This window comes from Sciurus carolinensis, chromosome 5 (assembly GCF_902686445.1).
Source record: "Sciurus carolinensis chromosome 5, mSciCar1.2, whole genome shotgun sequence".
Taxonomy (NCBI): Eukaryota; Metazoa; Chordata; class Mammalia; order Rodentia; family Sciuridae; genus Sciurus; species Sciurus carolinensis.
The window spans coordinates 162,423,782-162,448,308 of record NC_062217.1 but is presented as its reverse complement, the minus strand read 5'-3'; the positions used below and the strand labels follow the sequence as shown (position 1 = coordinate 162,448,308).

Here is a 24,527-nt window from a genome sequence, read left to right as displayed (position 1 = left end):
CTCACATCTCCCTATTCTCTTTCCCTCTCTCTTCTGGGGTCCACCATTCTCCTCTCTGCTTGTGCCTATTTAACTTCTTTAAAAAAGTCACATGTAAGTGAGTTCATGTTGGCATCTTTAATTTCACTTTAGTGAAATATGTATTTCATCATCACTCACAAATACACTGGTATAAGTAGTGTAACAAATTAAGAAAGTAAACGAATATGTGATAACGAAAATAACAGTAATGGTAGTGTATTCAGTGCTTATTATGGATTAGGAATTCAAAGTGTCTTACGTATATTAATTTATGTAAATCTCTCCACAATGCTGTACAATGAGAACCTGAAGTAAGAGGAAAATACTTTCTCAATTCATATAGCTGGGAAGAAGTAGCAGAGTTGGCATTTAAACTCAGTTGTATCCATGTTTGTAAGCACACAGCACAGCTTATGACATGTGTGCACATACAAACAAGCCTGTGCCACCCCCACACAAAGCTATATGCTCAGGCACACGTGTGAACCCCCCATGTGCACACAGCATATACAGAATTTGAGTTTAAATACAATGTGATCTTTGAAACAGTGAGGATACCATTTTAGCCTACGAAAGGTTGTTTGGCTCTATCATTCAAAGAACTGTGGAGGTGAGATGTGGCTGCTGAGCAAAGGAATATCTGTGCATGAATGCAAAATTAAATAGAAGAAAAAAAGGCTGCAGCCTTAATTATTAGGATAAATGCTTTATTCAGGTGTTTTCCCACTGATAACATTTGAACTTTTCAGAAGAAATATAGACATATGTAGTCATTCACCTAGAATATTCTAGAATATTGCCGTTTCCAGAAAGTTTAACGAGGCATTAAAAATAAAATATGTCCCCTTTCATGTAAAACTTAGACTGAAATTTCTGGTGACAACGGTTTTATGTGGTTATAAAGGATTTCTCCTTTATAGCAACATAAATCTCATGTTTTAAAATTATCCTCATATAGATACATTTTGGGAGTTTTCAATATAAGGGTAAAAGTGGCCATGATAGTGAAAGCAAAGGGCATTAAAATGTTCCCAGAAAATGCTCTTGGCCATGTTGCATTGCTTACATCAAGTACATGATCTATGGTTTCATATTTTAAAGCTTACATTTAATTTATCAGACTTATTTTTGAAAATGTTAAGTCAAAATCAGCATAAGCACATAGATACTCCCCAATGATGTAAATATTTAGAGAATAGGCATGTCAGAGTCCAAGCTAAAAGAAAAATACTATGAATGTTTCTAACCATATTTCTAGGCAACTAAAATTTATTTTAATTTAGTAAATGCAAAGTATATGTAAAGGTCAATTGGTTAAAATATACTAAGAGAATGTAAAATGAAGTCAAGGTTTAAATAACAGATTAGAAACACCTAAATCCCTTTCACTATATCTAAGAAATAATTGATAGAAACTGTCTCCAGGCAAGGTTATCTCTGTTAGTTTCCAATTTCCTGTGTAACAACTGATACTACATAGAACATACGAAGTCATGTTAAAAACAACTTGATTGCAAAAATTAGAATAAAATTTTATGATTACAAAAAAATGTTGAGAAACCAGTGTTTCTTGGTTTAGGGAATTTAGAAAAATAATAAGATTTGGTAGTGCATCAGCTGATCATGTTGCCAGGCTACCTTAGAACTTTTCTAACACCATGAGGGAAGGTTTTAAATATCAAATGCTGGTGTTTAAATATCAAAAACATCGATGGAGAGAAAAATTAGTGAAAGATAACTGTAAATTTCCAGTGGAATATGGCCTAATTATTTAACATTTCAAACTTCGGAGACTCAGCAACAGAAAAGGACTGTAGAGTAGAACATCTTGACCATAGAAAAGAAAGGCAGCCAACATAAAAGCTAATTCTGTAAAATCTCCTTTAGAGTAATTCTCTCATTCTTACTTCTACTGCTATTGTACAGAAAACATTTTAAAATCTCTTTATATTGATAAACTATATAGAAGATTATAATTCTATTTTAAAATCAAATTGGCTTACAACTTGGTCTATATTTAGCTATAAAAATTTTCATAAAAGGATATTTGCAAAAACATGAATTATTCATTATGTTTAAAATATTAGTTGCTAGCATAGTTCTTTGGCAGTTCAGAAAGGAATTCACATAATTTTAAAAAGTGATTTTCAAAGACTTTGTGGCCAATATCACTTTCAGTACAGGATTTTAAATTTTTTAAAAATGAACACTTTACAGCACTTGGATTTTACAACAGAAAATAGCAAAACCCCACAAATGATAATATTTCTAATACCTTGAGGTTTCTCAGTTGTTTTGCAATAAATACATAAGCATGAATCAAAATCGTTTCACAATGACATAACATGTTCACTGAACTGTGCAATTTATCATGCATTTTCCATGGCTGCCTTTGAGAGAGATAAGGCAAGGGCTGGTTTGCCTAGAGCACTCAGCAACAGTGATTTACTTCAAGGCATTTTCATATTTGTTGTATTGCAAAAAGCTGGTGTTAGACTGTGCCAGAAAACATCCCTGACAGTTATATAATTAGTCCTTGTTTATTAAGCACACAGCACTTTTACAAAAGACTTATCTGGATCACTCCAGTGTTTTTGAAACTGCTGCACTCTTATTTTCAAGTCATTGTTTTGAGGGGCAAAACATTTTATGTTAAACGCTTTCCATTTTTAGCTACTAAAGACAAAAAAAGTTACCAGAGAAGCTTCTGGAAGTATAGGAATTTTCAAGATTATTGCTCTTAAAATGCATAATGTGTTCTGAAAGGGAGACTGCCAGCTGAGCCCAAGATCTGTCCTGGAAACTGCTGCCACATGAGTTGCTGCAGGTTTAAGAAACACCAATTGGCAAAGCTGGTTCCCTGTTTCTTCTACTGCTGGTCCTTGTCAAGGGTGGGTGAGCCAGTGAGCTGCTTCTAGAGATCACGCTGAGGCCAATTCCTGGAAGACTATACCTTGCAGTTAGTGATTCAACAGAACCATCTGGTGCCCTTGGACTAGCCATTACAATTAAGCCAGGTTAACTCTGATACTCAAGGACACAAAAGATTACAAAAAAGTCATTATGTCCCTTCTCAAAAACTTTCAGTAGTTCCAGAGTAGGGCTTGCAAATTCAAATTCCTTCAAGGCCCAGGTGGGTAACTTAATAATATTAGCTAACATTTACTAAAGGCTTAAAATATGACTGGTGCTATAGTACATTACATCTAATCCTACTCCATGACCAGGGACTATTTCCATTTTGCAGGTGATAAAACTAAAGCTCAAAGAGTTTAAGTAATATAACTAGGCTGCCTACCTGGTGGGTGGTAAAATCAGGATTTGGACTATGCCAGTTACCTTCTGAGCCTGTGTGACTAACCTGAGTCTAGACCGTGCATAATGGATATGGAGACTGACTTAACTTCTAGGTAAGACAATAAAGAGTGGCAGGCACTGATTGGAAAGTGAATGACTTCTTTCAAGACATTAAATCTTAAACTATCTGCTGACCAAAAGAATGTCTGGGGTCCAGATGGATTTGAGGGCTGATGTTTTGTGATCTCTGTGGACTGAAGTTCAAATGGCATTCCAGGGCCACCAGTCTTGTGTCTATATCTTTATCAAACTAACTTTTATTCTGGACAAGCTCTGTGAGACACACAAAAAAGTCTCACTGTCCCACAACTGTGTCTAGGGGTTCCAGTTTCTGTACCTTCTTCACTCAGAATCCTCCCACTGTCTCAGACATCCTTCCCACAAATCTCATACTATTCTGATCTTACGCATCCCTTAAAGTCAATTCAGATGTCACCTCATCCACGAAGCCTTCCCTGGTCTGAGGTATTTAGAACCTCCCTTTTTACTTTTGGTTTTCCTCTTCTGGCTCTCTTTATTTTTTCCTTTGAATGACAGTTGTATAAACAGGCTATCTGACCATTAATCAAGCTCATTGTTGACAGGTTCTGTCTCTTATACTCCTTGTACCCCCGTACTTACTTCTCTTCAAAATGCCCATACTCAGTGCCAACTTGTGCGGACATACATCTCCCCATCTTTACCATCATTATAGGTATTGATGCACATGTTGTATGTCCCTGATCCTCTAAGGTAGGCACCGTGTTATATTCTTCTTTGTTGCACCAATAGCATCTACTAGGGTGCACTGCTCAGAGGTGAAAGAGCGAATGGAGGAATGAATGAACAGACTTGTAGCAGAGGTCACACAATGAGATCACGTAAGACATGACAATTTCTATCTCAATTATTAATATTAAAGGAATAAAACACTAGTAATAATGAAAATTAATAACCATTGACATATATTGAGTACTTATAGTGCCACGTGCCAGGTGGAGCATTTTATGTGCATTATTCTGTGTAATCTATAGCAATCCCATTAGGGGAAACTGCTATTTTTCATCTTATACAGATAAACAAATTGACATTAAAAAGGTGAGATAATATTTTCAGGGTAGCACAGCTAGTGCGTGGCACATTCAGGATTCAAACTCAGATCTGTCAGATTTTGGTGTCTAGTCTCCTAACATAGGTTCTAACTATACCACATTACTAGGTTATGCTAGGTTCTGAGTACACAGTATTACTAAAAAATAAAAAATAAAAAATAAAATAACTTAGGAAGCCAAGGAGCCTCTCATTTTCTCAGCTTGGCTGTTAATACAGAAACCAAGCTAGGATTTCAGTTATAAAATTTATATGCATATATATATCCCATTTCTGACAGCATTCAGAACACATGAATCTAGGGCCAGCTTTGGTACTGTCTAGCTGGGTGATCCTGAGAATGTTACTAAGTCAACTGCCCCAAAAGGAAAATGAACAGTAGGTTGGGTGATTTTTAGGGTCTCTCTCCCCTTCAACATTTTGTGATTATGATTTATGGATAAGTTCCAGAATCAGTGACATACCAATACCTCATACCATGTCTAAGTGTATCTAAAATTTCCAATCCTTAGTAATTTTTCTCCTGCCCAGGCACTTTTAAGTGGCACATCTAATTATGAAGAACATTATTATACCATATGATGAACACATCACATAAGACTAAATGGCCACCATCTCATGCCAAAAAAGCAATTAGAAAATTGAATCAAGGAATTAAGGATTGATGTGGATATGTTATACCTGTCAGCAGTAATAAGTGTTTTGACAAGAACAGAATAAAGTCTGACAGTGTGCACAAATACTAATCTGATACATGAGTGAAATATTAAAAATGCAAACAACCACACATTAATCATGCCAACATTTCCCTTCTAAAACACATTTAATGCTATTCTTATCAGAACCATCTATAAATAAAAATGAGTCCTTTTCAACAGCTTGCACAACTTGGTATTTGCAGTTTAATGAGTGTTTATATTGATATGAAATTTAGTTTTTAGTCACATCAGTAAAATTGAATTAATTTACTGAACATTGAATTAAGTCAGCAGAGGGGCTAGGCTCACAGCTAATGAAGTATGTTGATCCTGTAGGATCAACAAATACCAAGATTCCAGATCTCAAGAACAGATTCTCTGATTTCATTGTTTAGACTTGGGGAAAAAATTAAAGTGAAAATCATATTGTTTCCTTATTTACTTTTTGCTTTGCATGAAATGATAAAGGGGAAAATATATTAGCTGGCTTTACTCAGTAGGAGAAGAATTCACATTAATAAAAGAAATTAACCTAATGGACACTTTCAAATAACAGGTTCAAACTGCATTAAAATCCAATTCAAAGAGACTAAAGTAATACATGTGGGAATAGGTAAAGGAATAAAATATAATATTCACAGAATTAGTGTATGAGGTTCCTGAGATTCCAAAGGTATTCAAACTGTAAACTATTTTTACATCATACCAAATATTTTTCCTTGTTTGAAATGTTTCCATGTTCATGCTCTGTTCTTAATACATGCAAGCACATGCACAAGAACACACATACTGAAGCTTTATATTTGCAGTAGATCTGATTTAACTGAGTTTTACTGTCATTTTAACTGTATGGCAGTGACTAGGAGAGAGAAAGAACAGATTGTGACAGCAGAAGGGTTGATCCCTATTTTCCCAAGGCACTTAGGTCCAAGAAAAGTAAAATGGGAAAAATATTATCTCTTTTAGAAATTTAATCATGCTTTTCTTAGAGTTGGTTAAAAAATAAGAATGTTCATAGAAGGTGACTTTGAATAGATTATCTTTTAAAATTGATTCCTGATAATATTTTTCAGAAATCTGAAGTAGTTATCTATGAAATAATTACATTTTTACCAGTCTGTACTTTTCTCTGTAGTTCAGTGTAGAAAGGAACTTAACCACTGTGCTTAATGTATAAATTTCAAAATTGATTCCATTCTTTCTGGCCTTGAAAAGCACTGCTAAGTATGAGGGACTATGTCTGCCAATCAACTGACTTCCCATGTTACTCACACCCAGACTTGTGCTTCTGTTCCTGCTCCACCCACCTGGACTACCTGGCAACACCTACCATTCTTGCAAGATCCGGCTCCAGCCTCTTTACCTGCAAGAAGTTAGCTCAGATCAACCTAGACCAGGCCTGCACCTTCTCACTCTGCTCTATCTCAGTACCTAGGAGTAAATCACTTCCCCTTTTAACCATTGAGAGAAAGTGTAACGCAGTGTAAGAGAACAATCTTTATCTCCCAGCTAACTGAGCTTAAGGCTGCACTTGTTTCCTGTGTGAGCTTGGTCAAATCATTTAACCTCTCTGTGCCTCCAGTTTCTCATCTGTAAATGGATATAAAAATACCTTATTCCCAGTGTTGCTATGAAGACTAAGATAGTAAGATATATATTAAGACATAGCTTACATATAAAAACATAAATATCTTACATGTATCTTACTATATAAACCCATAAACATATAATAAGTGCTTGGTAAGAGCTATTATTGTTATGCCATTTCATCCAGTTCTCACTTTGCTTTGAAATTGTTCTTTGTTCCATCTGAAGATAAGTAAGACCTCAAAAGTAAGCCATTTGAGGTCAGAGAACATATTTTAAAAATCTGTTAGTGGCTTGAAATCAATCAGTTAAGAAATACAACTTCCAGGAGAGAATTCTGTTGGGGACTTAAAGGTTGGAGAGAAGCTAATCCCAGTGCCAGTCTTCCACATGTGGCACATCAATGCTGTCATGGAGGGTCTGCCTACTTTCTCACTCTTGTTTCTGCTCTTGTAAGGAGTATGATCTATCAGCCTTATCTGTTGTGTAGGGTAGACCAGATCTTCCCTGGCACCTATGACTGGGTTGATCAATAAATATTTCATGAATGAATGGGTATTGGCTTTTTCCCTTTTGGAATAGTGTACAAGGTAAGTCTTAATTTTGTGGCAGAACGTTATGAACAGAACTTCAATCTAGAGCAGACAGGTGTAAACCAGTAGGAAAGTTAGAAAATTCAGATCTTAGTATCATTCCCAGAATGGTCCATTTCAAAACATAATATGTCATTAACGCAAAATGTCACCTTGGGAACATAGCTGGTAGGTCAATTCTATTTAAAAGGTAAACACACTAGCTACTGCAGTAGAGACCCCACTCCGGTGGAGCATCCTCCCAAGCTGACTGCCACTCAAGTGACTTTTGAGCTGAGTGTCCTGCAGTTAGGCACTGAGCTTTAGGCAGGGGAGTAGAGAAGGCAGGAGAGGATATGAGAAGTGCTGGAAAGGATGTCACCTTGCAGTGGGTAGCTAGGAGATCACCAGGAGAGTGAGGGAGGATGGAGAGAAAGAGCATGAACAAGAGGGTGAACAGGCAGATGGCTCGTCTGGGAAATTCCTGGAAGTTCACTGGGAATAAAGCCTAGAAACTTCCAAATGAGTGACAAGGCCAGAGGGTAAAACTGGGGCTCTTTCTCAGCCCCCGCACTCTCCTGGCCAGGACTGGGATTATCACTACCTGCTTAACACGCCGTGCTGAGGGGCTACATCAAGACATCACCCCAGACAGATATGACGAACTATCAGGAACTCAGCACTCTTTTACTAAACTATTGGCCAAATCTGTTAGACCAAGTGCACATTAAATTAAAACATTTACTTCTGAAACTTCAATCATAAAAGTAAATCAAGAAGCACTGTGAAAACCAACTGTCAGCAGAAAGAATAAAAGTGCAGATTTGGCAATATTCTTAATGAGGAACCAAGTGTTAATAGATCCAGCATAATAAATGACTTTCTACTATGATTGCTATACCAATCAAACCTTTTATAAGTAACAAAAGCATGGGCAAAACTCCGAATGAAAAGAGTTTATTTGACTTGTTCCAGAAATATGGACATAATTACCATTCAGTAAAACCTGCCTGGGTCTCTCAGAAGGGTCACTGTGAATGAAAGTTCTCCTAGAAAACTGAACATTAACCCAACAAGTCCCAAGACTTTGCCACTTTAAGGTACTCTTTTTTTTTTTTTAAATCCAGTGTGAAGTCGTTTAAAATAAATATCCCTTTCTTCTCTACCAGACTACAGTACATTAAATATCATTTAATACTGATCAACATTACAAGTACCAGTTTTCAGTGTGCTGAATATACATGGAACTGCTTCTGTGTACACCGGCAAGCACACTCAGAGCTGGGGCCTAGGGAATTCTTCTCTTCCCTGCCTTGTGCACTGCCCCACAAGCCACCAACGCCACCTTGCTCAGTGCTTATTTTTTTCTTTATATAAAGGCAATCCAAAGATCTTGTGACTGCCAGTGAGTGACATGGCTGCTTTCCCACAAAACACATCCATTAGGACACAAAGGTTGAAACGATATCTGGAAGGACTTTTCTTACCCTCCACAACACCGTCTTCCCTAATGCCATTGGCACAGGGTGGCCTGTCAGCATCTGTCCAGCACAGCCTCACTTCAATGTTACTAAACCCATGGACCACACACATCTTCTTGACAGTTTGTAACAATCCTCATATGTCCCTTGAAGCTCTTAGGCAGATCTTCCTTTCTAGTTTCAAGATTTTGACAAAAGAGTCTGGAAATAATTTTACTCTAAAGTCTAGAAATACTTCATCAGGTCCAAGTGACTTTATGGCTTGTGAAGCAGTCTTAGGTTCAAATCTTAGGGGATCTCAGGCAAATGATTTAATTTTTCTGTGCCTTAGCCTCTCTTGAAAAATAGAGTTTATAATACCAATCCTTAAGGTTATACTGAGGATGATAAAGGCATTTTCTGCAGTGCCTGGGAAAAAATAGGTGCCTAAATTTTTTTATTAGGTCAAATCATTTGCATATGTAATTTCTGTTAGTCAAAACAATTGAATATCATCAACTTTATGTGATTCAGTCTTAGTAATTCCCTTCCCCTTCCTCTAACTTTGTTTTGGTGACCCATGTAGGGAAGTAGGGAGGTTTATATGACAAGATCTTTTCTGATTCCTCTCCCTCTTCCTGGCTGATTTCATTCTCTCAGACTTGGTCCCAAAGTCTTGCAGCAATATTCTGGTGTGTGTGCATTAAAGTTGGAACCAAGTTCCAAGTTCAGACATTAGCTATTATGGGAAGGTGATCATTGATCAATGCAAATGTCTGAAAGTTCAGAGGCAAAAGTCATTTGGAATGATACATATTCTACCAACCTTTTTGCTTGCACAGCAAAGAGAAAATATTTTATGGATGGATATGCTTAGAAATGCCCCCAGGTATGTTCTTAGGTACCTCTAGTTAGCCCAGGAAGCCTCTTTGTGCGCCAGTTCTTTTCCACTATTTGGTAAATTAATATTTCCTTAATTTTATAATCAAAAGAGTTAACAGGGGAAATTGAGAGGAAAGATGATAGAAGGCAGAGAATGTTTTTTATGCATTCGGCAGTACCATGGGGTCTTGCAAGCATATGGATCATTCCGATTCCCTGGAACCCACGAGACAGGACTTGCTACTCCTGCCCTTGACCTGACTCCTCCTCCTTGATGGAGTCCTGTGGCCAAATAAAATATATTTGCACAGCATCCCTCTTAGTCTCTTCCTCAAACTATTTGATTGTGTGAACTACCTTATCAGAGCTTGCTTTAGAAAGCTTATAAAGAGTGAATAAAATATCTCTCTAAATCGTTTTCTTCCCAAAGCTCCTTTTTGAGTATGACTAAAAATTAATGGTCAGAGTCCGTGTAATGATGCTTCCCCTGGTTTTACTCATGCTGCTGAACCAACTCCCTCTTGGTGCTAGTAATTACCTAATTGATTAAGCCTGGAGGAGCCTTCTGTCACTGGGTGTGGCCCGTGCATACATCTGGCTCACTATGACATCTGGCTCACTATGTTTGCGTTAGAAAGGATGGCAGGGTGATTACAGTACCCTCAGCACAAACACAGGTATCAGTAGGAGGCAAGTCTTGCTCATTTCCCCAGCTGGTCTCTGCAGTGGACCAAACAGATATCCCTAAGAGTTCATGTCCACCCAGAACTTGAGAATGTGACCTTGTTTGGAAATAGGGCCTTTGCAGATGAACTTAATCAAGATCAGTTAACAGGTCACATTGGGTTAAGGTAGAACTGGTATCCTTTTAAGAAGTGGGGAGGCCACATAGGGGCGACACACAGAAGAGACTACCAGGTGAAGACAGGCAGGGACTGCAGAGGTACATCCACAAGGCAAGGAGTACCAAGGTCTGCCAGCTACCACCAGGAGAGAGGCGAGGAAAAATTCTCCCTCAAGGCCAAAGAAGGAATCAACTTGGCCAACGCCTTCCTTTCAGACTCCTGACCTCCAGCACTATTGTTTAAAGCCATCAAACTAAAACAAATTAACACAGTTTCCTAGTCACAAGCCAACCTCTGATGGAATGGTAAGGGAATATTGCTTGCTTGATATATTTTTGTTGTTGTTCTGGAAATAATCATGTAGTGTAATAACTAGAACTGTGGCCATTCCCAATACCTCAGCATATTTCTTCTATTTTGGGATGATTTGAGCCACTTTCATTTGAGAAATAAGAAAAATACCACATAGAATAGCAAAGGTCAATGGCAAAATTCACCTAGTTACTCAAGTTCTGTGATGACGGTACAAGTAACGACATTTACAAAATTGGAAATGTCATGATGACTTCTCAGAGTGTAGACACAGTCTATGTTGCATGTTGGACTCCCTAGGGATCAGACTCTGAGACTCCCAGATGTGTGCAGCAGGTTTACTGGGAAGTGGCCTCGGGAACCACAGCTGCCTAGAGCGACAGCAGCAGGGCTGGTGGAAGGAGAGGTCTGACTGGACCGGGTGGTTCTTGAGGGCCTCTGCCCTCCTGGGTGGGGGCTGTCCTTGGGGAGGGACATGTCACTGGGAGAGGCAGCTCTCCTGGAGAAGGAGTCAGCTCCAAGCGTGAAAGGACAGGCTCAGTCACTACCATCTTCATGATTTTAAACACATGTCAATATGTCACACTATGGAGAATGCTGTTGGACATCTCTGCTTTCATTTCTCAGAGTTTTGTGAAGTAGCTGTATTATCACAGTTAATACCCCTTGCAGAAGAGGACTTGCTCTTCTGGACTATGAACTTCTTATTTTTCTTACCTCGACTAGCAACTAGCAAGGTGATTTTTCTCCTCAAGAGAAGGACAAAAATTATGATTTTGGTGCTGACCCCACAGCTAGGTCAATAGTCTAAAGAACTGAATAAGCAGAACTCAGTATTTCATTTCTCACACTTGGTAGTAAGTCATGAAACTTCCAGAGAAAGAGGCTGTCATTATTCTGCATGAGGGTACAGTGGGGGGTGACATCGTTCATTACTCTCACTGAGGTCTGTAAGGCATCGATGGGAATGGCAGAGGACAGACCCATTCCTTCAGTTTGCCTAAGTCACATTCTTTTAGGAAATTGCAACTTTATGTCTTTTCTTGAAAATCAGTAATGATGTCAACTTATTTATTGGCATTTATTGCTTGTTGAGCACTCTCTTGGGCTGGCAGAGGAGTTGAACTAAAGCTGCTGGACACTGTGCCAACTACTCATCCACATTCCCCATATTAGCAAGATTACCAGATTTCCTGAACCCAGATCATGACTAAGTCACGCCGATTGCCACGAAGCAGATGAAACCCATCAAGGGGAGCATTTCCATTACATTCAAGATACAGATTGGTTCCTACGACAGGAAGGTAAGAGGATACACTTGGGGGTGGCTTCACAAGCTCGAGGAGGGACACGTGGTATGGCAGCTGGTGCGGTATGGGGTGACAAAGCTGTAGTCCTGCGATGCAGGCATCCTGTTAGAGAAGAAACCAGGGTAGTGCTTTCCTAATACAGATTCCCAGTCTGGCACTAGCTTCATGCCTGCTGTGAAGCTCCTTCTGTTAAGGCAAGGAGAACCTCTCATGTCACCTAACTGAACAAGAATAAAGAAGCAGATATTGTGGTCTGGTGTGCCCCGGCAGAGTACTGAAAGGGCACATGATAAGAACCTCGGAGACAGTGACCGTGCTCTGCTAGGATTTACAGTCCTGGACCAGCAACCTATTCCTCCTACAGATGCTCAAGTCCAAACTTTGCCCATCACAGTTAAGGCATCAGGCTCACAGCAGTGAAGGCAGAGAGGTCCTTCCCTTCACAGGGAAAGACTGACTAAAAATCAAAGGTAGCATGATGTCCAAGAGACATGCGATGAGCAGCGGCTGGCGCAGGCTGGGGATGGAGCGTGATGAGGAGTGCCATGTCAGCCAGGGCCACCAGGAAAGTCTCTCAGGAGTGGAATTTGAGCACGGCCTGGATAAAGTGAGGGGGTGAAGCCAGGTGGAGATCTAGGGGCCGAGGAGAAGTAGTACTAAAGGCACAGTCCCCCTCCCCGCAGGAGGATTAGGAATGGTACATTTAAGCACCAGCAGGAAGACAATGGACTGACTTGGGAAATACATCTTGTCAAAGGTGTGCTCATGGAGTTGAAACACAAATGTATCGTTTTAAATTATTTTTGCTTCATCTCCTCCAGTCTCATTTTGCTGCTTGGGGGCAGGATTGGAATAGAGAGAACTGGGCAAGATGGGCTGAAGGAAGGCTCCGGTGACCACGGCTGGTGAAAGGAGCCGGGTGGGGGTGAGCACTGCTCCTGGTGTAGCAAGGAAATGTAAGTAGGCTCAGGAGGAAAGGAGGACCCTGAGGGGACTGATCGACAGTGAAGTGGTGAAAGGTCTGTGGCCTGGAGGTCCCCACGGAGAGCAGAGACTCTTTGGGGAAAGGTGAGCAGAGTAGGTGAGTAGGAAAAACAGACAATGGCATCAGAGAATAGCAGGGAGGAAATCCAGTGTCTGGGGGCCTTAGTGGCATAAGTTTTAAGGAGCCACTTTTGGTCCAGAGTTGTAGGACCAGCATTCGAAAGAACCCCAGGGGAGTGTGTTCATTAGGGAACATTCAGGCTTTGATTAGAGCAAAATCACAAAAAGGGCATTCCAATTGGTTGAAGAGGCTGAAAATACAGGGTTTTGCCTAATGAGAAGCCATGAATTCTGAAAGTAAAGTGGAAGAGCCTGAGGGAAGAGCAGGAGGCAGCAATCAGGTCAGAGAAGGAGAGGTGCTGAGCGTTATGGATTCAGACAAGTGTGCAAGAACCTAGGGAAGTGGGTTCCAAAAAGTTCAGAAAAATTGTAGCTCTGATCCCATTGCAAGAGAATCTAAAATAATATGGCTCAAGGGTTAGCAAGTTAAAATGTTATCTAAAACGTAATAAAAAGATCAAGAAGGAATACTGCTGCTGCAGAAAGTAGTTTCTAATGGAATGGCAGAGGGGCAAGCCAGAGTACACAGTCTCACTCTGGACACGCCCCCAGGGGTAGAAGGGAGCTCGTTCTCCTAGTGGACCAAGGATTTGGGGAATGCAGTGATGTAAGACAGCTGGTTCTTGGAGCACAGTCACAGCACCCAGATTAACTGCCACAAGCAGGCCATTATGGTTCAAGAGTGGAGTGTTCTGATAGCAATTATGTAAGCAGGGTATGCAGGACTGAGGTTAAAAGAATGGGCCCTGGTACAACACCACGCCTGGACTGAAGTCCTAACTCTGCCTCTACAGTGTGAACGTGGGCATGTATCTTAACTCTGTGTTCATTTTCCTCATCTGTAAAATGACAATAATTATTAACATTTACTTTATTGAGTCCTTGTGAGTATTCAATAAATTGACACTTAAAAGCATTTAGGATGGGGCCTGTCACAGACAGGTGATCAACAAAGGCCAGCTGTCATGATTTCCTCCTGTCATCTTGTGATGGTTGTTTAACTTACTACACAATTCAACTTTAAGACAATTTTATTCTTATAAGTTAATCTAAGTCTTCTGATTCATGGTGGAATAGCTCAGGGCATATGTGGGGCTCTGGTATGACACAGACTTTGAGGAAACTCAAAGTTTCCTCAAGTTCAACACTCTGTACAGTGTAAAGCAGAATTGAACCTGAATCCCCGCTCTGCTCCTGTATACTGTGTGACTTTGGGCAACTACTCTAATCTTTCTAGGCCCAAGTCTCTTCAGCTATAAAAAGAAAATAATAAAAGTGCCACTAACTCTGGGGATTTTTCAATGAGTAAACTACATAACTTATGCAAAGCATCTAGTCTAATGTGTGCCATATAGTTGGCGATTAACAAATGGCAGCTATAATATTATTTAGCCCTTGCCCTCCTTAATTGAAGATATCTTTACTTGCCTGTTTATTACAATTGACCACCATAAATTATCCTTTTGCTAGTTCAATTGTTTTCTTCTTTCTTATATATTGTAAAGGAATTAAAAAAAAAAGACTGTAAAATGAAATACAGGGGGGAGAAAATACTGATGAAGCTCATTTTCCATCTAGAAAATTTAGAAACCTTGCTGCTTAACTGCCTCTCTCCAGAGTTTTGTGTCTTGAGACTCTAACTACAGCTTTGTCAGGGCTGCGGCCTGGTAGTCAGGGGTTGTGTAGGCTCAGCATCATAGGAAGTGGCTGTGGAGCCAGCAGGACAGCATAGGTGAGGAGACCCAGAGGGAGGACAAGGTCAGTATGGGCTCAGAAGTGACGCACAGGTTAATAATGGCCATGCTGGAGGCCTGGTCGTCTCCTTTGCCTGTTCTGGGACAGTGGACAAGGTGGGGCCTGAATGCAGCCCGCCATGATTCTGTTGCCGGCTCTCTCCCTTCCATGCCAGCATCTAGAAGAAACAAAAGGCCACAGCAACAGCCAGAGACATGGTAGTTCAAGGCCTGAAGCCCAGAACCCAGGTACTCTGAGATGTGAAGGAATGAAACATGAGTAGGAATATCAAATTATGAAGAAGTGTGCAAGGAATCTCCAAAGACTGTTTCTGTCCCTCCTTCAGCACTGGCCTGTGGCTCTGGGGAGAGAAGCCAATCTTCCCACTCCATGGGTGGAGGCTCTGCAGCTCCTGACCAAGCTGGGGACTTGACTGGAATCATCAGCACTGGAGAGTGGCGAGGGAACCGGGTCTCTTCCAGGTTCACCCTGCCTCTCCTACTGCTCTCTGACCCAGGGTACGACTTTAATTTGAAGAGAACCAAAACAGTTTTAAAATGGAAACATAAACTAATTTCTCCAATTTAGCAACCACAAGCCCTTAAATTTTCCATAACCTTAGCTTTCTCCCCCCTTATTAACCTTCTGAAAGGAAAAGTAAGACCTATTAATCTCTGTAAATAGCGCCACAGTTTCTGAGATCACCTCAAAAGAAGACTGTTTGAATAAGATGAAATTACTATTTGTCAGAGAATTTAATCATATTATTTTTCTTATATTGGTTGTAAAGTTTCTTAATACCTTTAGTTAATAGCAGGTAGTGAAAACAATTTTAAAGTGTCACTTTCACTGATAACAATCTACTGACTTTTTTTTTTTAACACCTAAGAGTTGAAGAAGCTCTTTAAAATCTCACATGAATAAAATATCTCATTTGACTCCTACAGCTACTATGTGAGGTGATTAGAGCAGTATTTTTCTCTCCAAACTTTACAAATGACAGCCCTGGGGCTCTGAGAGGGAAGAGACTTGTTGGCTACACCTAACCACCACTCCTGGGCTCCACTCCACCCCACTGCACCTCACCCCAATACCCCTACCGCTGGAGGCATTTTCTTACTGGTTCTTGTGGCTTTGGGGGAATCATGCAGATTCACCATCTATCTCATCTATGAGACGTTTATTTCTATTCTTTAAAGAATAATGGCAAATGTGATCCATTGAAAGAACTCTAGATCTCAAGTCCTCCCTCCTCCAACAGGAAGGCGATGCTGTGGAAGAGATGGAGAGAATGAGGGTGAAGGAAGGACCTCAGCTGGAGCCCTTTGTCCTTCAACTCCTCCTCTCCTGGGAAACAGTGAGTAGTGAGGGCAGGGAGTCCCCTCAGGGGCCCTTGAACCCCCACAAAGAAAAGAAGGGACACTAACAGAGGGAGTTAGGGCATTTGTTCTCCTACTTCCCCCAACACAGAAAACAGATCCCTGGGAAATCTGAGGCAGGTAGGTTAGGGAGGGAGCAGCAACAGGACACTGTCTGTGGGTCAGGAGTAGGTGGCTTAAGGCCCTGGAATAGGAGGGCAACTCCTCCTCGACTGTTTACAACTTCCCATCTGCACATTTTCAAGAGAAAGTCACTCAGGCAGTATGACTGACATCAAAGGAGCTGTCAAGAGGCTATCTCAGTGCAATGGGCCAAAGACATCCCATGTTCCACGAGAACATGGCCAAGCTCCCCAAAAGAAAAATCTCAACTGTGACAGATTCTTCCATTATGTTTCCAGGTGCTCCTGTTCTACCTGAAACCAGCAGGGCAAAAACAGCTGCACCTCGACACCTTTTAGTTGACAAGTGGTAGACTGCTGCATTTTCTGACAGAGGGTCTATATCCACCTGGCTTGCATTTTAGGAATTGATGAACACACGCCCAATGTGAACTGTCCTTGTCACAACTCATCCCACTCAAACAGATGGCCAGACTAAAGCCCCTAAAGCTTATTGCGGCAAAGTCTTGGTAACAAGACAGTCATTCAATAAATGTTTATTGACCATGGCCTGCGTGCAAGATCCTGTAGCCACGCCAGATTTCTTATTACTCAGTGTGCTGCCCCATATAATGAGAAAGTTGGTCTTGCTGCATTCCTAATGAAGAGATGCTTCAAATCTTACTTCAATAGCGTCCAATGATGTAAGCAGCAAATAAGAAATTATTCTGGTTGTAGTTCCATCTCTCTCTCTCTCTTTTTTTTTTGGCAGCTCTGATTCTTTTAAATTTTTAAAATTTGTTCTAATTAGTTATACATGACAATAGAATACATTTATGCATTTTGATAAATCATACATATTGAAGTATAATTTCTCATTTTTCTGATTTACACATTGTAGGATCACATTGGTCATGCAGTCATATCTGTACATGAGGTAATAATGTCTGTTCCTTCCTACCCCCATACCCCTTCCCCTCCATTCACTTCCCTCTACCTAATCTAAAGTAACTCTATTTTTCCCCAGTACCGCCCCCCTTATTGTGAATTAGCATCTGCATATCAGAGAAAACATTCAGCCTTTGGTTTTTTGGGTTTGGCTTATTTTGCTTAGCATGATAGTCTCCAACTCAAGCCATTTAGCCAAATGAATTAATTTTTGCTAAAAATCTTTTTTTGTTCCTTTGTACATCCACACACCAAATATTTATTGGGATCCTATGGTGCACCAGGCACTTCACATATTCATCCAGAGAGGCAGGCTGCGGAGTGTTAGGGCAGGAGAATTTTGCAGCAACAAAGACATACCTGTTACAGGTCTGTGGATTAGGTAATAGTAGTAACATTGCACTTACTATAGGTGACAGTCAGTCCCTAAATTCAGTGTTTTATGCCTCATAGCCCATAATGCAGATGAGTTTCCATAATGTAACTAAAATTATGGAGTATTAGTCATGCAATATCCAGAGAAAGTGGGGCTTAGGTACTCCTTAAGGAACAGTTCTTAGGGTGAGTAGACAAGAGGTTGAACTATTCAGAGCACACCTTCTAGGATCTTGTAGAATTGACTGTTTTCTGCTTTAGCCCTTGGGGAGTCCCCAAAATCATAAAGGAAAAGAAAATCTCACCTGGCCTGGCAACAGCTGAAGTGAAATTCCTTTGTGGCATAAGATGGAAAAAGGTATCCCAAATTGGGCTTAAAAGAATAAGCTAGCTAAGGTGGAAAAAGGAGATAGGTACACCAGGGAGTACCGTGCTGCTCAGCTCTTATTGCAAATAAGCAGTGCTTTGCTTTCTAATTCTTTTTAACTTTTAAAAAGGAAAGCATACTGAAATCTTCTGAAGAAGATGCTGCAAAGTGGAAGTCAACAAAAACTTGATCATATAATGCACACTTAACTTTTCTTTCTCAATGTTTCTTTATGCACCCATGTGTCTCATCTGCTAAAATATCTCTTTGCTCTCTTCCCTATGAAAACTTGACCCAATCTGGGGCTGGTCTCCTCCATGCTCCATCCTCCTCTTGAAAACTCTGATGCCTTCAATTCCTGTCTGTCACAAATTTTCCTCCCTCTCCCCCCAGTTTAGGGAAATGTGCAGGAATAAATGACCCTGCATATCTGCTCATTTTTGGGTACTTCTCCCCTTTAAATGCTATGTGGCATATCACCTCATGTTCAAAATCTGATAGGCCATCACCTGTGACTTCTGGTCCTCATGTGATGTTTATGGAGGGAAATTCTGCAGGTAGGAAAACTGAAGAAAATCAAGACTACAAAATAAAGCCCATGTGCAGAATTTTGACCCCTATCTTTATTCCAAGGCCCTCTCTCTCAAAAATATTGTCAAGATTCATCCCTCCTGAAGTTTCTAATAACACTAGGAATTTGGAAAAGGCTAATAATATGACATAACACTTTTTACAAAAGGAATTTAATAATGTTCTTTTAAATTTGTTAGAAAACTCTTAACTCTGCCCTGTATGGGCTGATAAATGTATACACATTTCACTACCTGCACAGGCTAAAGATGGAACTTGGCTGCTGTTCAATAGACTATTGTGGAAGTTAGATTTGCAAATAACTTCCCCAGATTGCTGAATAGTAGGAAAATTTAGGGAGGTAAATATAATGACTACAATTTGAGTTTCTTTCAAGAAATAAAAAATGTGAAACATTAGTAAAACCCTGAGAAATTAGACAACAATGACAACAAAAATAGGTAGACAGCTGCCACCTTGCTACGCAGCAGAGCGAGAAGCAAACATGGTAATGTAGCTGCTCTTGTTTAAGCCTTTCATTGCAATTGAAATGTCCTTCAGAGTAAAATAATTGACAAGCCATGAAGAATCTCCACTTTATTTCCTTGATTTCCATTTTCCACAGTGCATTTCCACACAGCCCTAACAGCTGCATGTGTCTGCTGTCCCAAGCCTGAGCCAAGCCTGATGCGTCTTAAAGCATTCACTCCATCCCGCATGAGCGGGGCCTTAGTGTCTCTGCCCTCTGCTGCATTCAGGTTGCTACAGTTCTCTCTGGCCCACTTCTCTTGGGTGCTGAGCAGGAAATGGCCCTGGGGTGCTGCTTTCAGAGGCAGCCCCTTGGGAACTTTCTTTTGCCATGATTTCATTGTGACCACGGCTTAAGGTTAGTCTGAGTTTCATGTGTGACCACCTGCACGCTTACTGAATTTAGGGTAGTTCCCTTGCATCATAATCTGACAACTGTCTTTGTTCTTATGTCATCTCTCACCTATGCCAACATGTGGCACATGAGGCTGTTCTGTTGACAAGGCAGCTCCCATCTCTTTGCTGATTTAATATCCGTCCTGGGCAGCAGGTTGCTACAGCTGTTAGGATGTTGTCAGAATTCTTTTGCTCATAAGAAAAGTGAAACCCACACCATATCGAACAATCTGTTCATGATGTGGTCATTCCTTTGGATAATCACCAACATTAACACAGACCAACACCCGGCCTCTGACCTCAAAAGGCTTCAGACTGAGGCAACCAAACATGGGAAATATAATCTCTGAGACAGCTTGAGGCTTGCTGGCATTCTCTGCTAAACTGGTATGTTATCCTTAGATAACACATTAATCGTAGGCACTCATCTTGCATATTTTAATCTATGAAATCCCAGAGCACAGGCCAACATTACGACTCTTCTCTCCAAAAACAGTTTGCAGGGGTGCAGCCTATACAGTTGGAAACTCAAACTGTAATACTTTGTCTCATTAGTTTACATTTTTCATAAAGCAATAAATTTGAGTAATGCTATCAGATTTTTAGACTCTCCCTGCCCCCCACCTCTTATCCCATGGCTAGAACACTGTCTTCTAAAGCTCTGAGTTTGGGCTTGTTTATTTTGCCCTTTGTCGTATGATCCTTGAACAGAGGGTGCCAGAGTCCAGCAACTCAAGAAAAAATGAGAGGTCAACAGATCTGATAAAACTGGGGTAATACATCGTTTGATGTGATTCTGAAATATGCACTGGGGAGACGGGCCTAGCGGCTTGACCAACACGGATTCCCTAGGAAACAACTCTCCCAGGGGATGTTTTCACCAGATGTGTGCACTTCACATTAGTCATCCTTACAAAAGCCTGTAAGATGCATAACAATAAATGACCAAAAGCTAAATCAATGAAAGTTAAAATCTCATGTTCATGTCCAAATATGCTAATTCTGTTGACAGCACTCATTTGTTCAGCAATGCATCATCTGTGTGTTAGACTCTGTGCTAGGCACACAGCCCACCAGATGGAGTAGTTCCAGCAAGAAAGAAACCCAAAGAAACAAGGGCTTGCCACGCAACAAAATATGGGTCATGTGAGTTTGCACCAACGGGCAAACTGTTTAAGGTTGGCAGCTGGAGCTGGGGATCATCAGAGAGGACAGTATTGGGACTGAGGACCAGGTCTGAAAGGACTAGTATTCACCAGTGTGTGGGAGGTCCAGAGAGAGTTTTGTGTACAACTTGACACAACTAAAACACAGGGATGATGAATAGTGAAAAGGTAAGTTGAAAAAGCAGAATGTGGACAGGTAGGAAAGGGACCTGTAGGGCATTGTAGTCCAGTAATTTATAACTTTAATTACCTTTTAGATAAGGGGAAGACAGGAAGGGATAGTAGGAAGACTAAGGATGATTTTAAGCATGAATGTACCATGTCAATAATGTCCTGTGTGTAAGAAGTTTATTATGTGCTAGGTACTTTTTCAAGCACATCGAATGAATAAACATTTAATTTTTGCAGCTATCTATAAGATAGAAGTTCTTCTCTTCCCTTCAGAAAATGAGGAAACTGAGGCACAGAGAGGTGAAACCAAGGTGACAAAACATGACAAAGTCAAAACATGATGAAGTCAGGACAGTCTGACTGCAGAGCCCACACCCCTTACCATGACTCAGTTCTCCTCTCAGATGAGGATCTGGTGGAGAGCTCTAGAGATCAGGAGGAATGAATTGGATAGAGAAAACACTGGAACTGAAACTTTTGTTTCTGGAAAGGGATAGTCAGTTTTTTGTGACTGTGACAAATATCTGAGAAAAGAAACTCAGAGGAGGAAAGATTTGTTTGGGCATATGGTTTCGGTCCACAGTCTGCTAGCCCTATTATTCGGGGTCAGAGATGAGTCAGAACAAAGACAGGAAGCAGGGTGGGGGTGGGGAAGGAGCCAGGGAAAAGGTAATTCCCCCTAGGGCACCCTAGGGCCCATGGCCTACTTCCTCCAACCACGCCCCATTTGCCTACAGCTTCCACCACCTCCCAGCAGTCCACAGCCGTCAATGGAGTCATCCGCTGAGGGGGCCAGAGCCCCCATGGTCTTCTCTCTCCCCAAAAGCTCAGGGGAACAAGCCTTCAATACAGTAGTCTTTGGGTGTCATTTCATATCCAAACTACTACAGGCAAACTGTAGCTACTATGTGGTTCAGTTCAGGTCTACCTGCCTCCATTAGAAACAACAAATAGTAAGAGGTCAGCTGTTAATTCATGAAAATTCAAAGCCATGGCATGTATTGCAGAAAGCACACAGTGATTTCCTCAAAACATCTCCCTTGTGGATCCTGATGAAGGAGCGACTTGAAGCACTGCAGTTCTGGGGCACACAGGTAATGGGGTTCACTGCAATAAATACTGTGGAAAGTTGGAGATGTACAGAGCTGGAGAATTCAGTCAATGTATTTTTAAAATAGTTTCCTTTTAATTTACATGACAATCATAGATATTTGTGGGTGCAAGATAATGACTCAATGTATACTCACAACATGTGACAGTCAGAACAGGGGCTTTGGCATTTTCCCCTCCTTTTTTTTTTGTATTTGGAAACTGAACTCCTCTCTTCTAGTTCTTTTTTTTTTTTTTTTTTTTTTTTTTTTTTTTTGAGGTGCTGGGGATCAAACCCAGGGCCTTGTGCTTGCAAGGCAAGCACTCTACCAACTGGGCTATATCCTAGTTCTTCATAAAATACATAGTAGATTATTGTAAACTACTGTCACCTCACTGTGCTGCAGAACACTGGACTTATTCCTCCCATCAAAATGTATTTTGGTACCTGTTATCCTGTTATCCAGAATATATGTGCAATGGAATATTATTCATTCATAAAAAAGAATTAAACCCTGTCAGTTGTGGCAAACTGGATGGAACTGGAGGATGTGAGATTAAGTGAAATAAGCCAGACCTAGAAAGACATAAAAACCACATCTCACTCATAGGTGGAAGCTAATAGCTGATCTCAATTTATTCCATTGTAACAAAATCTCCCTGATCCTACTAGCATGCCCTTGATAGGCATGAGGATGACCACCAGGAAAGCACACCAGGAAGTGATGGAGAGGAGGACAGGCACCGTGTTCTGATTCTCTATGACACTCTGTCGGCACTGTCTACTCTGCAGCGTTTATAGGGCGAGGCTCAGAGAAAGAGGCACATCCTACCTGTGGTCTCAAGGAGTCTGCATAAAGGTAAAGAGAGGGTGGCCCCACTCTGGGCGATTCTGCTAGCCAGCCCCACCTGCACATTTTCTGGTTTCATCTCCCAGTGAACAGCCTCACTGCCTCCTCCCCAACCACAAGCTATTCCTCCATTTTAGCCAGATGTTAGGATTTTACAATTTATTTCCTGGAAATAAAATCCTACTTCATGAATGAAAGAAAAAGAGCTGCCTATGAGATGAGGCGGTACTTCATAGTGGTGGCGGCAAGGGCCAGTGACTGGGTGGACCCACGTGATGGGTTCTGCACACTCAGGCATCTGTACCAGGTAGTTTATAAAATAAAACTTCACTTGTCACATAAAGCACATGGATATAGGCTGCTACTGAGAGAGACGGAGCTATGGAAACAAAAATACGATCTTAAAATGTAAAAGAGCTTAACTGTTGTGGAGTTAATGACAAGGTGATAAACTCTGGAGAGATTTTGGTGGTAAGTTTGTAAGACTAGAGGTTCAGTTGAATAACTTGCATTAGTGCTGAGGGGGACAAGCGAGTCAAGAAAACCTCACTTTCATTTTTGTTGACTTGGCAGGTATTTTGAATACCTCAATATATTAAGAAGTGGAGACCCAGTCCTGGTCACAAATTCTCTGTCCTCATGGAACTCAGTGGTGAAGATACTCTCTGCAAATAGTGATGCTACTTTCCAAGAGAATGAACTCAAGTGAAATAGGAAAACAGATCCAAAGAGCAGATGTTAAAGCCAATCATCTAGGCTCAGTGGTGCACACCTGTAATCCAAGAGACTCCAGAGGCCGAGGCAGGAGGATCCAGGTTCAAAGCCAGCCTCAGCAACTTAGCAAGACCCTAAGCAACTCAGCCAGACCCTGTCTGAAAATAAAAAAAATAAGTGAACTGGGGGTGTACCTCAGTGGTAAAGCACCCCTAGGTGGTTTGATCCCCAATTCAAAAAAAAAAAAAGAAAAAGAAAAAGAAAAAGCTAATCAGAATTTTGAACACATGCACCTGGAGGAGACAAAGAGATCCTGAGGAGGTGCTAAGAGGTGCGCTGTCCCACAAATTGTTGGCCAACAGGTCTGCAAATTGCAGGAAGAGGTATCACAGGTATAGGTATGGTGGTTGAAATCTAATCTGACCAGCAGATGAGACCCCCCAAGGAGGTGGAGGAAGTCAGAGGACCTAGGAGGAAAGCCTCCAAAATAGTAATGTTTACGTAAGGGAAGACCCATTAGCAAAAGACTGGAGATGGAGATCTGATGAGGTAGATAAAATCTGAATGGAATGAAGTCATGAATGAAACTGAAGGGCGATGTGCCTGCAATTGCCTGTTTCTTTCTAAGTCTCCCACCTGGGGAATGAACTCTGCGAGGGCAATGGCTACGGCTATGTAGTTCACTTTTCCCAATGACTCCAATGGCATCTAGCACAAGGGTGGCACTTAATATGGATATATTTTAATGACTTAGTGAAAGAGTGGCTTGCAGTATAAGATGTGACGGCCAAGACAAGTTAAGATAAGAACTAGAAGCATCTACTGGGCTTGCTGAAGGGAGATCCCTCCTGGTATGAGGAAAGAACAATTTAAATGACTAGAAGGAAAGAAACAGAGTAAA

At 40.9% G+C, this 24,527-nt stretch overlaps 1 protein-coding gene across 1 annotated transcript in view; it reads right to left on the bottom strand.

Moving 5' to 3' along the window:
- The window catches only part of Atrnl1 (attractin like 1), a 723,769-nt gene that overhangs the window by 93,553 nt on the left and 605,689 nt on the right, over positions 1–24,527 (bottom strand). The gene's annotated exons all lie outside the window — the stretch shown is intronic.